This window comes from Prionailurus viverrinus, chromosome D1 (assembly GCF_022837055.1).
Source record: "Prionailurus viverrinus isolate Anna chromosome D1, UM_Priviv_1.0, whole genome shotgun sequence".
NCBI classification, from domain to species: Eukaryota; Metazoa; Chordata; class Mammalia; order Carnivora; family Felidae; genus Prionailurus; species Prionailurus viverrinus.
This window is the reverse complement of record NC_062570.1, coordinates 51,770,307-51,780,789: the sequence shown is the minus strand read 5'-3', so window position 1 is coordinate 51,780,789 and position 10,483 is coordinate 51,770,307. Positions and strand designations below refer to the sequence as shown.

At 37.7% G+C, this 10,483-nt stretch overlaps 1 pseudogene; it reads right to left on the bottom strand.

Annotated features, from left to right (window-relative positions):
- Nucleotides 1-3,095: 3,095 nt before the first annotated feature.
- On the bottom strand, nt 3,096-3,523 carry LOC125146459 (ELL-associated factor 2-like; annotated as a pseudogene).
- Nucleotides 3,524-10,483: the final 6,960 nt, after the last annotated feature.

Genomic DNA, 10,483 nt, shown 5'->3' with positions numbered 1-10,483 from the left:
TCTCTCATCTTAAGTCTGATCTTCTGCACCTTTAGTTTTTCCTATGCTTATATAGACAGGTGTAGACATTTGAGTGTTTCAATTCCTATGCCACCCGTGACTTTTTTACTGCTCCCCCAACACATTGTAATTTCAGGGCTTATTCTGGGCCTTTGCTTAAACACTGACTGGTTCCAGTTCTTATGGTACTGTGTCTCCAATGCTAAATTACTCTTTTCTATGGATTTTCTGATCCCTTCCTTAGATTTAATTACTTCCCCTAAAGATACGTATAAACAGCTCTTAATACATATTGTTTCCCTTGCCCTTTAAACACACATGCTTTTTAAATGAAATTATTGTATGATAGGTATCATTTACATATATTTTTCTCTTTAACTAGACTGTGAGCTTCTTCATGGTAAACTAAATATGATCTGCAGTTGTTAAGAATTTTCTAGAGTCAGGGAGACCTGTGGTTTGAATGCTATCTCTAATGCATCTAGGACAAGTTTTAGACAAGTTACTTTCTTAATGTCATCTTATTTTTTTATATGTGAAATATAAATCATGACACCTGGTTTAACAGGATATGTTAAAGAACATATAATGAAGTACTGTATGTAAGGCATGCCTGGTACATAATGTATGTTCAACAAATGATAACTAATGTCATTGATGTTTTATTGCTATTATTGCTTTTACAGTGACAGATGACACTCAGGAAATCAAGATGTGTTTTTGAAGAGCTTTCAGTTATTCTCCAGGCGGTAACTCCTTGCAGATTTTCAGGGAGAAGAATATTACAGAGATCATGGGACAATATTCCTCAAAGCAAACTGACCCTCACAAACATATTGGTGTGATGTGACAGAGGTTGCTATAGTGCAAATGAAGAGAACCGCAGCCACAATAAGCCATCTGGGGTCTTCTGAGACATCCAGCTCATAGGAGATAATGAAAACATACATCACCCGTAACCTTTTAGGCCAACTGGGCTATTGAACATAACAGGACATAATGGCTTTCCTGATGTGTCAGAAATTCTCCACTCCTGCCTACAGGTAGTTCATCAAATTGTTCTATGCTTATTGCTTCAATCTGCATTTAGCTTTAATATGCCCTATATGCCTGAATCTTTTCTCCCAAAACCTTCAAGGCCCCAGGAAATTATTGCTCCCGAATGCCATACTCACTAAGTGACAAAGACCCTGAAAGTTGAAAATCAAGCCTGCTACACTACAGAAATAAAAAGGAGAGAAGTCATGTTAAAAATAAACAGTTTTAAAGATTTCATGAAAAAAAGTCAATGCAATTTGCAACTTCATTTGTTCTAGTGACAAGCTGATAAAATGTTGGTGGTACAAATGCATCAGAAAATTTGACACAAATTGAAAGTGACTACACATTCCATTATCCCAAACTCCCTTGGTAATGGAAAATGATTTTTAAAGACAGTTTCTAATATGTCATAGATGTACGAGGCTGCCTATGGGAAATAATACCCTTGATTATCAGGAAAGATAAGCATTCAAAAGAAGGCAAGGGCTGCAGTGATTCTGTGATTGAAGCTTTACTACCCCGATTATTGGCTATGCAAAGAACTTCACTAAGAATACTAAAATATACAAAGAAAATTGTTATCAATGAAATACACTTAAAAATTGGGGTATGGAAATAACTCATGAGTCATTACCAGAAAAGTCAGTGTAGTTAGTCAATAATTAAAGCTTGCCATGTTCAGTTGGTTCAGTGCCCAACTCTTGATTTCGGCTCAGGTCACAGTCTCACGATCATGACATGGAGACCCAGATCAGGCTCCATGCTAAGCATGGAACCTGCTTAAGTTTCTGTCTCTCTCCCTCTGTTCCTCTCCCCCGCTCATGCACACTCTCTCTCTAAAATAAAACAAACAAAACAAAGCTTGCCAAGGTATGTATTACAATTTTTCTAAAAGAGTGTTAACATGTATTTAAAATGGCATTCTATTCATTGAAAAGAGTTACTTAAAAATACTAAAAATAATGCACACCAAATTAAATTTTCTCTAGAAACTTTTGAAATAAAAGTATAGTTGGAATTTACTATATGGTCTTTTGAATTTATTTCATTTTTTTATAATATGGCTTTGTAACATTAGTATGTTGTATCTTATGCAAAAAAATGATTATACAATCAAAGAACCTAGATTCATGATAGTTGGAGAAGGTATAGGATACTAAATATTTATGCCAATACAATAACATTATATCAAAGTACTGATTTTCTTTATTTTACAGGGAGAATTGATCTCAGAAATTAAGGGCTCTTCCCAAGGCCACACAACTAAGAAGTGATAAAAGGGGGTTTGAATTTAAGTCCATTTCACCTGAAAGACTCGACTATTTCTCCTATGCTATTTTTTTCCAATACATTCTGATCCTGAATTTTAATTAATTCTGAATATACTTTGTTTCATCCTTGATAATCATACATTAATGCAGAAAACAGCTTCCAACTCATCAATATGAAAAAAAATCACTCAATTCATTTCAAAATATTTACTGAAAAGTTATTAGTTCCTAAGTATCATGCTCAGTAGCCATTCACCAATAGCCATTATATGACAACAGTAGTAGTTTGAACAATTTCAGTTTCAAGTAAAAGAAACCCAGTCCAAACTGACTTAAGCAGCACACAGAAATTTATTGCCAGGACACTGGTGATTTTCCCATAAATGAAGGAAAAACTACAAGGGCCAGAGAAGCTTTGGGTCTCTAAGAGATTGGGCTTGAACTGTTTCTCATCATGACTCTCCCCATATCTCACTTTTACTTCTGTTAAGGGGTTGGCTTCATTTACTCAGGTGTTGGGGTTAGGTTGAGAAGAGAGAGGCCCACACTTCCTTGCACCTGCTGTATGCAGGGCTCCATATGTGCCTGGTGCCATTTTTTGTTGTTGTTGTTGTTGTTGTTGTTCTTCTGAATCAAATTTAATTTCTTTTATTATCAAAAGTTAAGAGACACTTTCTTCAGTCTTAGAAATTTTTACTCTTAGTATAAAATAAATTATCCCACGTCTTACACGTTATATACATATATATATATATATATATATATATATATATATATATATATCTGAAAGTTTCTTCCATCATCACTGTCACTTCCTGATTCATTCAGGGGCAAATCATTTCTTAAAGTACTCATCAGAAGGCCACTGTTCTCATGAGATCTATTCAGGCCAGCATCCATATCAGGAATCCTGCACTGTGGCATGGCAGACATGACAGGATGTCCTGAGATACAAGTTCCTGGCTCAGAAGGAGAGGATCTGTACTCTTCATTGTCTGAGTCACTGGAACTATCCTCACTACCTGAAGATGATGAACTTTTAGAATCAGATGAACTATCACGACTACTTATGTAGTCCATTAGACTAGCTTCTGCCTTCAGTTCTCTTTCAAAATCTTCCATTGGAAATGCTAGGACATTCCATCTTCAGAAGGGGAATGTTTTATAAGATTGGGAGTCCTAGCTAAATTCCGCATTTGTTGCTTCTGTTGCTCTATATGATACATATGCAATATGATATATGTGATAACAGACATGGCCTCTCTAGCTCTGAAGCACAACATGACAGTCTGAAACGTGAGAAAGTTTCCTGCAGCTTAGCACATAAAAACAACAGGGAAGGATTCTAACTGGCCAGCTACATTCACATAATGATCCATTACCAATCTTTGGCCAAGGTGATGCAGCATTATGGTTCTTTAGGCTTGGGGTGCAAGGCCACCTCCATCATCTGGAACATGGGTGCTTTGGTTGGGAGCTCCACAAGAATTATAGGATTGTAGTGGAAGAAGAGCAGTTTCCTAAAGAACGAGGCCAGGGAAGTGCAACAAGTTGAAGATTAGGAAAGCATAGTATGCTATCAGAATTAGCAGACATCAAATATACACTGGCTAACATTTATCAAACATGTACTACATGACAGGTAATATTCTGAACATATTACATGTATTATATTATTTAATCTTCACAATAACATAAGAAAGGGGTGTTTTATTTTTTTTTTTTTTTTTTTTTTTTTTTTTTTTTTATAAAGTTCACACATTTAACGTTTATTTATTTTTGGGACAGAGAGAGACAGAGCATGAACGGGGGAGGGGCAGAGAGAGAGGGAGACACAGAATCGGAAGCAGGCTCCAGGCTCCGAGCCATCAGCCCAGAGCCTGACGCGGGGCTCGAACTCACGGACCGCGAGATCGTGACCTGGCTGAAGTCGGACGCTCAACCGACTGCGCCACCCAGGCGCCCCGAAAGGGGTGTTTTATATATATATATATACACACACACACACACACACACACATACATATATACATACATACATATATATATACACACACACACACACACACACACACACACACACATACACACACACACACACACACACATACACATTGTTTTAAAAGTTTGTTGATTTTCAGAGACAGCAAGCAAGCGGGAGGCAGGGAAGAGAGAGAGAGGGAGAGAGAGAGAGACAGGGATCCGCATTGTCAGAGTGGAGCCATACTCGGGGCTCAAGAACCTTGAGATACTGAGCCAAAATCAAGAGTTGGATGTCTAACCGACTAAGTTATCCAGGTGCCCCAGAAATAGGTTATATTTTTCTCTCCAATGAAGATTACCAAATTAAGGCTTAGAGAAATTAAATCAATTGCTCCAAAAGGTATGGCAGTACTTGAAAGGGCTGGACTGAAAATAATGTCTGATGTAGCTCTTATAACCATTCCATTCCACTTCCAGGTGTGGAGAATTTTTTTTCTTTTGTTACCCATTACTACATACAGCATGATTTGCAGGTCTTGGGCATCCATCTTTGTGAATATTTTAGTTTATTAATATCTTTAAAATATATTTAGAAGCAAACTGCATGTATCAGATAAATCTATAAAACAAAATGAGGAGGAATATCACACTCACAATTTGGATCTTTGTTATTTTAGGGAACCCACTGAACTAATTTAAAACGAATAGTAACATCAACACGGGTAATCCTATTTATACTTTGAGCCAAATATAATGTTTCAAACCCTTTTCAATAGCCTCTTGCCAAAGCAGATGTTTGTCTCTTTTTTAAATTAAACACTTGACAGTTTCTACTTTTATCCCCTCTGCTTATTTTGTATGTATTCATTCCTGGGTTGAATTTTTCTCTTGACCTTGTTCACCAATCCCAGCAAATGTTATGCTGAAACATCTCTTTCATTCACTGCATTATTACACTACTTACCGCATTAGAAACTATACATTATCTATCTGATGTTATTCAATGTCTGTTTCTCCACTAGATGATAAACTGTCTGTGTCAGGTATTGTGTCTACTTTATTCATCATCACATGCTCAATGGCTAGTCAAGCATTTGGTAGAACAGTCAACCAACAGGTAATCTTGAATAAAGTGGATTAATCCACTGATATTTTAATATATACAGAACATACTTTGTCTAATCCAAAATCAAATTTTATTATTTTTGGGGTGCCTGGGTGGCTCTTGGTTAAGCGTCCAACTCTTGATTTCAGCTCAGGTCATGATCTCGTGGTTTGTGGGTTTGAGCCCTAGGAGGGCTCTGCACTGACAGTGTGGGGTCAGCTTGGGATTCTTCCCTTCCCTCTCTTTCTGCCCCCCCCCCCGACTAGAATTCTCTCCTCTTTCTCTCAAAAATAAATAAAAACATTAAAAAGTAAAAGTAAATTTAAAAAGTTTGTTATTGTTGTTTTGTTTGATATTTAAGGTTAAGATAAAATCTCATAGCAGGACTAATTTGATGTTTTCGCACTTTTAGCTTCTTCTTCAGATGGAAACATTGACATTTGTTCATACCACCCTGTCTTTGCTCACAGTGCTTCCTTGGTTTACACTGCCCAAGTTCTGCTTTTCTATGGGGTAAACTTCTCCCCATTCTAGAATTTTTCTATTGCCACATCATCTATAAATCTTGTTTGACCTCCTTATGGTAGTTTTTTCTCCACTCATGTTTCTATGATGCAATTCTATTATTACCCTTATCATCAGTCACTGTTACTATATGTTTAAATGTTTGTATCTTGGAGAATGGAATCTGTCTCTAAACCTGACTTCATATTCTTGGAAACTGATAGAGTACTTGGAACATAGTGCTATTTTCATGTTCATCATTTTTTTTTGATCAATAGAACCTCATTTCTTGTGGGATTCATCTAAAAACTCTTTACCAGTGGTTCTACCAGAGAACCACATTCTGAGGATAGAAATGACTGATGCTGATGAAGTTTAGCTGGTTGGGAGCTGAAAATACACAACTTTGAGAAAAAGTCAGTTTGCTGAAGCTAAGGGAAAACTGTACAAGAATGAAAGGATTTGGGTAGAGGGGACGGAATTATTAAAGGTATGAAAAAGGAAGTGAAAATTCAAGAAAGGAGTATTTTTCAGCATTGTGCAAATGTTCCCAATCAAAACTTATATTCTAGGTGTGAATTTCCCTGGCTGATAAACTGATCATCTTATATTTTAGTTCTATCTTTTTCATTTTCTCTCCCAGATCTTCAGTACCATCTATCCTTTTCTCTGCCAGTGCAGGTTCTTATTTGACATTCAATGAATGATATTAGTTCCATGGCAAATTGACTTTGCAAAATAGGAGATATATAAGAGGAGAAGCATTTTACTAAAGAAAGACCACAATGAAATGAATAATAAACTATAAAATCAATGACTCATGCTTAGGGAGGTGGCCCAGGCTCTGGAATCACCCTGACTGAGGTTCAAATTCTTATTGTCACTCACTGGTTGTGAAAATTGTTTATTAACTCTCTGAGCTCCAGTTTCCTCCTCTGTATGACTGGATAATACCTACTTCATATGATGATTGAGAAAAAGAAAATAAGTTATACAGAGTGGTGAATGTATGCTCAGTGTGTACTGAACTCAGTACAGTTTTTTTTTTAATTTTTTTTTCAACGTTTTTTATTTATTTTTTGGGACAGAGAGAGACAGAGCACGAACGGGGGAGGGGCAGAGAGAGAGGGAGACACAGAATCGGAAACAGGCTCCAGGCTCTGAGCCATCAGCCCAGAGCCTGACGCGGGGCTCGAACTCACGGACCGCAAGATCGTGACCTGGCTGAAGTCGGACGCTTAACCGACTGCGCCACCCAGGCTGAACTCAGTACAGTTTTAACACAACTGAACTCAGTTGAGTTAAAAGAAATTTGTATGGGCTTACAGATTTATCTCATTCCATTCAAGCAATAACCCATTTAAAAATTTTAGGGAACTTAAATTTAAATAAGTGAATTAACCCGTCCAAAGTTTCCAAGTTAATAACTGGTACAATCAGAATTAGAGCACTGGAAGAACAAAGAAAAGTTATTTAAAAGGACATATTGTAACAATTACCATCTCAGAAGGATTCTTGAGCATATAGACAATATTATAATATGACATATGAGAAAAAATAATTTTATTCTCTGTAAGTAGCAATTAATAACAAATTAATAAACATTTGCCAAATAATGAATCATACTTGATTTCCATCAGGGAATGACTAATTCTTATCTGTTTCATCACTTAGATTAAAACAAATGCATGGTTATGTTCAAGTGATATCATCTCTGATAGAAAAGTCTGAAGATCTAAGAGTTATTACTTACTGTGTGGAAGGTGTTAATACATCTCTTTGGAACCTCAGTGCATTTTTTGGAGAAGAAACCTAATGGAGCTTTGTGAGTCATTTTAGAATTAGAAGAAAAAAAAAGATGACTTCAGATTAATGAGGCAGTGGCTTCAGGATTCCATTCCACTCAACAGCAGGCTTTCCTTACCACTCATTACCAATCTAAAGTTTTCCGGGCAGTTTAAACTTGATTCCGGAAATGTAAGCCCATCTGCGGCAGATATTTATTGGAGAAGAATTAACAAAGGCCTGGGTATTTCTGGAGCTGTGCTCCTGGAAGCATGTGCAGGTGCGAGCACTTTCCCCCACCTTGCACTTGCAGTAGGGGAAGCTGGAGGCATTTTTCAATGAGGTTGCTCTGGGCAAACCCTAAGGGCCTGTCTTCCTGCTGTGTGTACCCAGTCCAAGGAGTTGAGTAGGAGGCAGTGAAACTGGAGAAGATGAAAAGTGGCATCACTGAAGCCTCCCTCTAACTCTCCTTCAGGTATGCAGCATCCGGTAAACAACAATTAGAACATACACCCATGCCCTCTTGTCAGCACCTATGATCAGCTGGTCAAGCATTGGTGACTCCTGACTGTACTCAGCAGCCCAGAAAATCACACCCGAAGGCAGAGTCAGCTCACCTTTGTCAGAGTAGGAAAGGCTTTTCCTGTTCTGGGGCCTATGGGCTTATCTAAGAAGCCTGGTATGGACATCTCAGGATGTAGTGATAATCATTTCACGGATTTACAGATTTGATCTGGGAAGTTCTGGGCAATTACCTGCTTACTCTGCTCCCTGCCCTCATGGAGGTGACCTTTGTGAGTGTCCATGTCAGAGTTTTCCAGTTTCAAGGCTTCAAGCACATCTCCCAGTTATTGATATCACTGTCTTTCCAACCAAAATAAATTAAATTTGAGACAAGTTGTTCATTCCCAATCACCTACACTTTTCAGTACATCTTACAGATAAAGGCAGACTCCAGTTTTCATAAAAAGCCAGCTCAGTACTTGTCTGGACAAGTGGGATACCCAGGAAAAATGAAAGATCTCCAGACTGTGCTTCTAAAAGCTATGTTAATCCTGAGACGATAGCACGTTATTAAAGAGTGAAGATAGCACACGAAAAGTAGCTAGCTAGCAGGGCAATGTCTGATGCACCACTAGCATTTAATAATAACAGAAGGTACAAGGCATTCCTTCTGCATGGTATTAGTTCTTTTGCTCATGTCTGCACCTTGCCCTTTCATTGTCCAGATGGAGAGGACTCTGTTACTTCTTTCAAGTGTAATTACTGCAAATTGCTCTTGGCTCAGCCCCTTCCCAGATACTGGGTTGTCAAGAAACCCCACTTCAGGGCTGTCCCATGCATCTGTATGAGTGTACATCTCTCCCCTTCCCCAGCTCTCTCTCTCTTTGTGGATGCATAAACATGTCTCTCTGTATCTCACTTTCAAACCTGTGGCCTTTTAGTTTTAGGAACCTGAAGATGCTCCAACAGAAATCATTACCATTAATATATGATGAGAGGATGCCTGTTTGACCATCAAATAAGCACATTTTTAATTCAAGTCTAAAACTGACAAACTCTAAAACTATGTACTACAAGACAAGAAAAAATACATTATCAAGATTAGCAAATTAAAAAAAATAACAAAATAAAGCCTCTGCAACTGAAAAAAATAAGTTATCAAAATTTACTTCAGAAGAAAGAGTGTTTTTTACTGAAAGCCTGAATTAGAGTCCTGGCTCTTCCATTTTCTAGTTAAGAGATGGAGTGGGGGGGACTTAGTTCATTTCTCCTGCCCATGTTCCCTCCACCTGTGAAGTGAGATTAATAAATGCTTCCTTTCCAGGCCTGAGGTGAAGAGTTACTTATAAAGACACACCAATGACAAACATTTACATTCACGAAGCCTTAGTATGCATCAGCACCTTAAGCACTTTGCATGATACATGATACTCCATATGAGAAGGAATATTTATATTCCCATTTAATATAGGAGAATCTGAGTCTGTATTATATAATTATAGTACAAATTACTTTTTTGCCAAAGCATGCCCTGTAATGGCATTTGTTAGTTGTTATTATTTTCCCTTCAAAAAGTAAGTGAACACAAGATTTTTGCAAAGAACCGTGTTTGGTTTCTCTCAAGGAAATGAAGCTGTCCTGTGCCCACCATTTTCCCTCCACTGCCAGGCTTTGGAGATGTACCATCTACACTTGCAGACTCCAATTATGTGTGACTCTTCCCTTCTCATGCTCCTGCAATCTTCATCTCATTCCCACACCTCCTGATTCAGAATGAAAACGGAAATAATATTTCTATTAAAATAAAGGGACCAGAATTGCATCATTTCTTAATTAATTAGAAGATGCCTGTCTCTCTCCTCTCGTAATTACATGCTTCTCTTTTCATTTCTTTCTTGTGATGAGAATCTACACTCTTAAATGAAATCAATATAAGATTTGAGTTGAATGGGTATCAACTTTACTCTGGGGAAAAATGGCATTTGTTCACTACACCAGCTCAAAAAAGAACTTGAGGGTTGTGAGGATTAAGTTAGCTTATTCTTGATTTACTCCACACATCTTTATTGAGCAATGCTAAGTACTGGACACAAATCAGTCAATAAGAGAGATGTGCTTTCTGTTCTTGTGGGGTCACATTAGCAGGGGGAGACAGACCTTGTCTGTGCCACTTATGAGTGGGGATGGGAAGTGTGCATCTGTGTCTTATTTCACTTGATAGTAGGGCATAGCAGTAGTTATGGGTGTTACAGTAAGTTCTCACAGGGCACTGAAACATCACTTGAAATAAA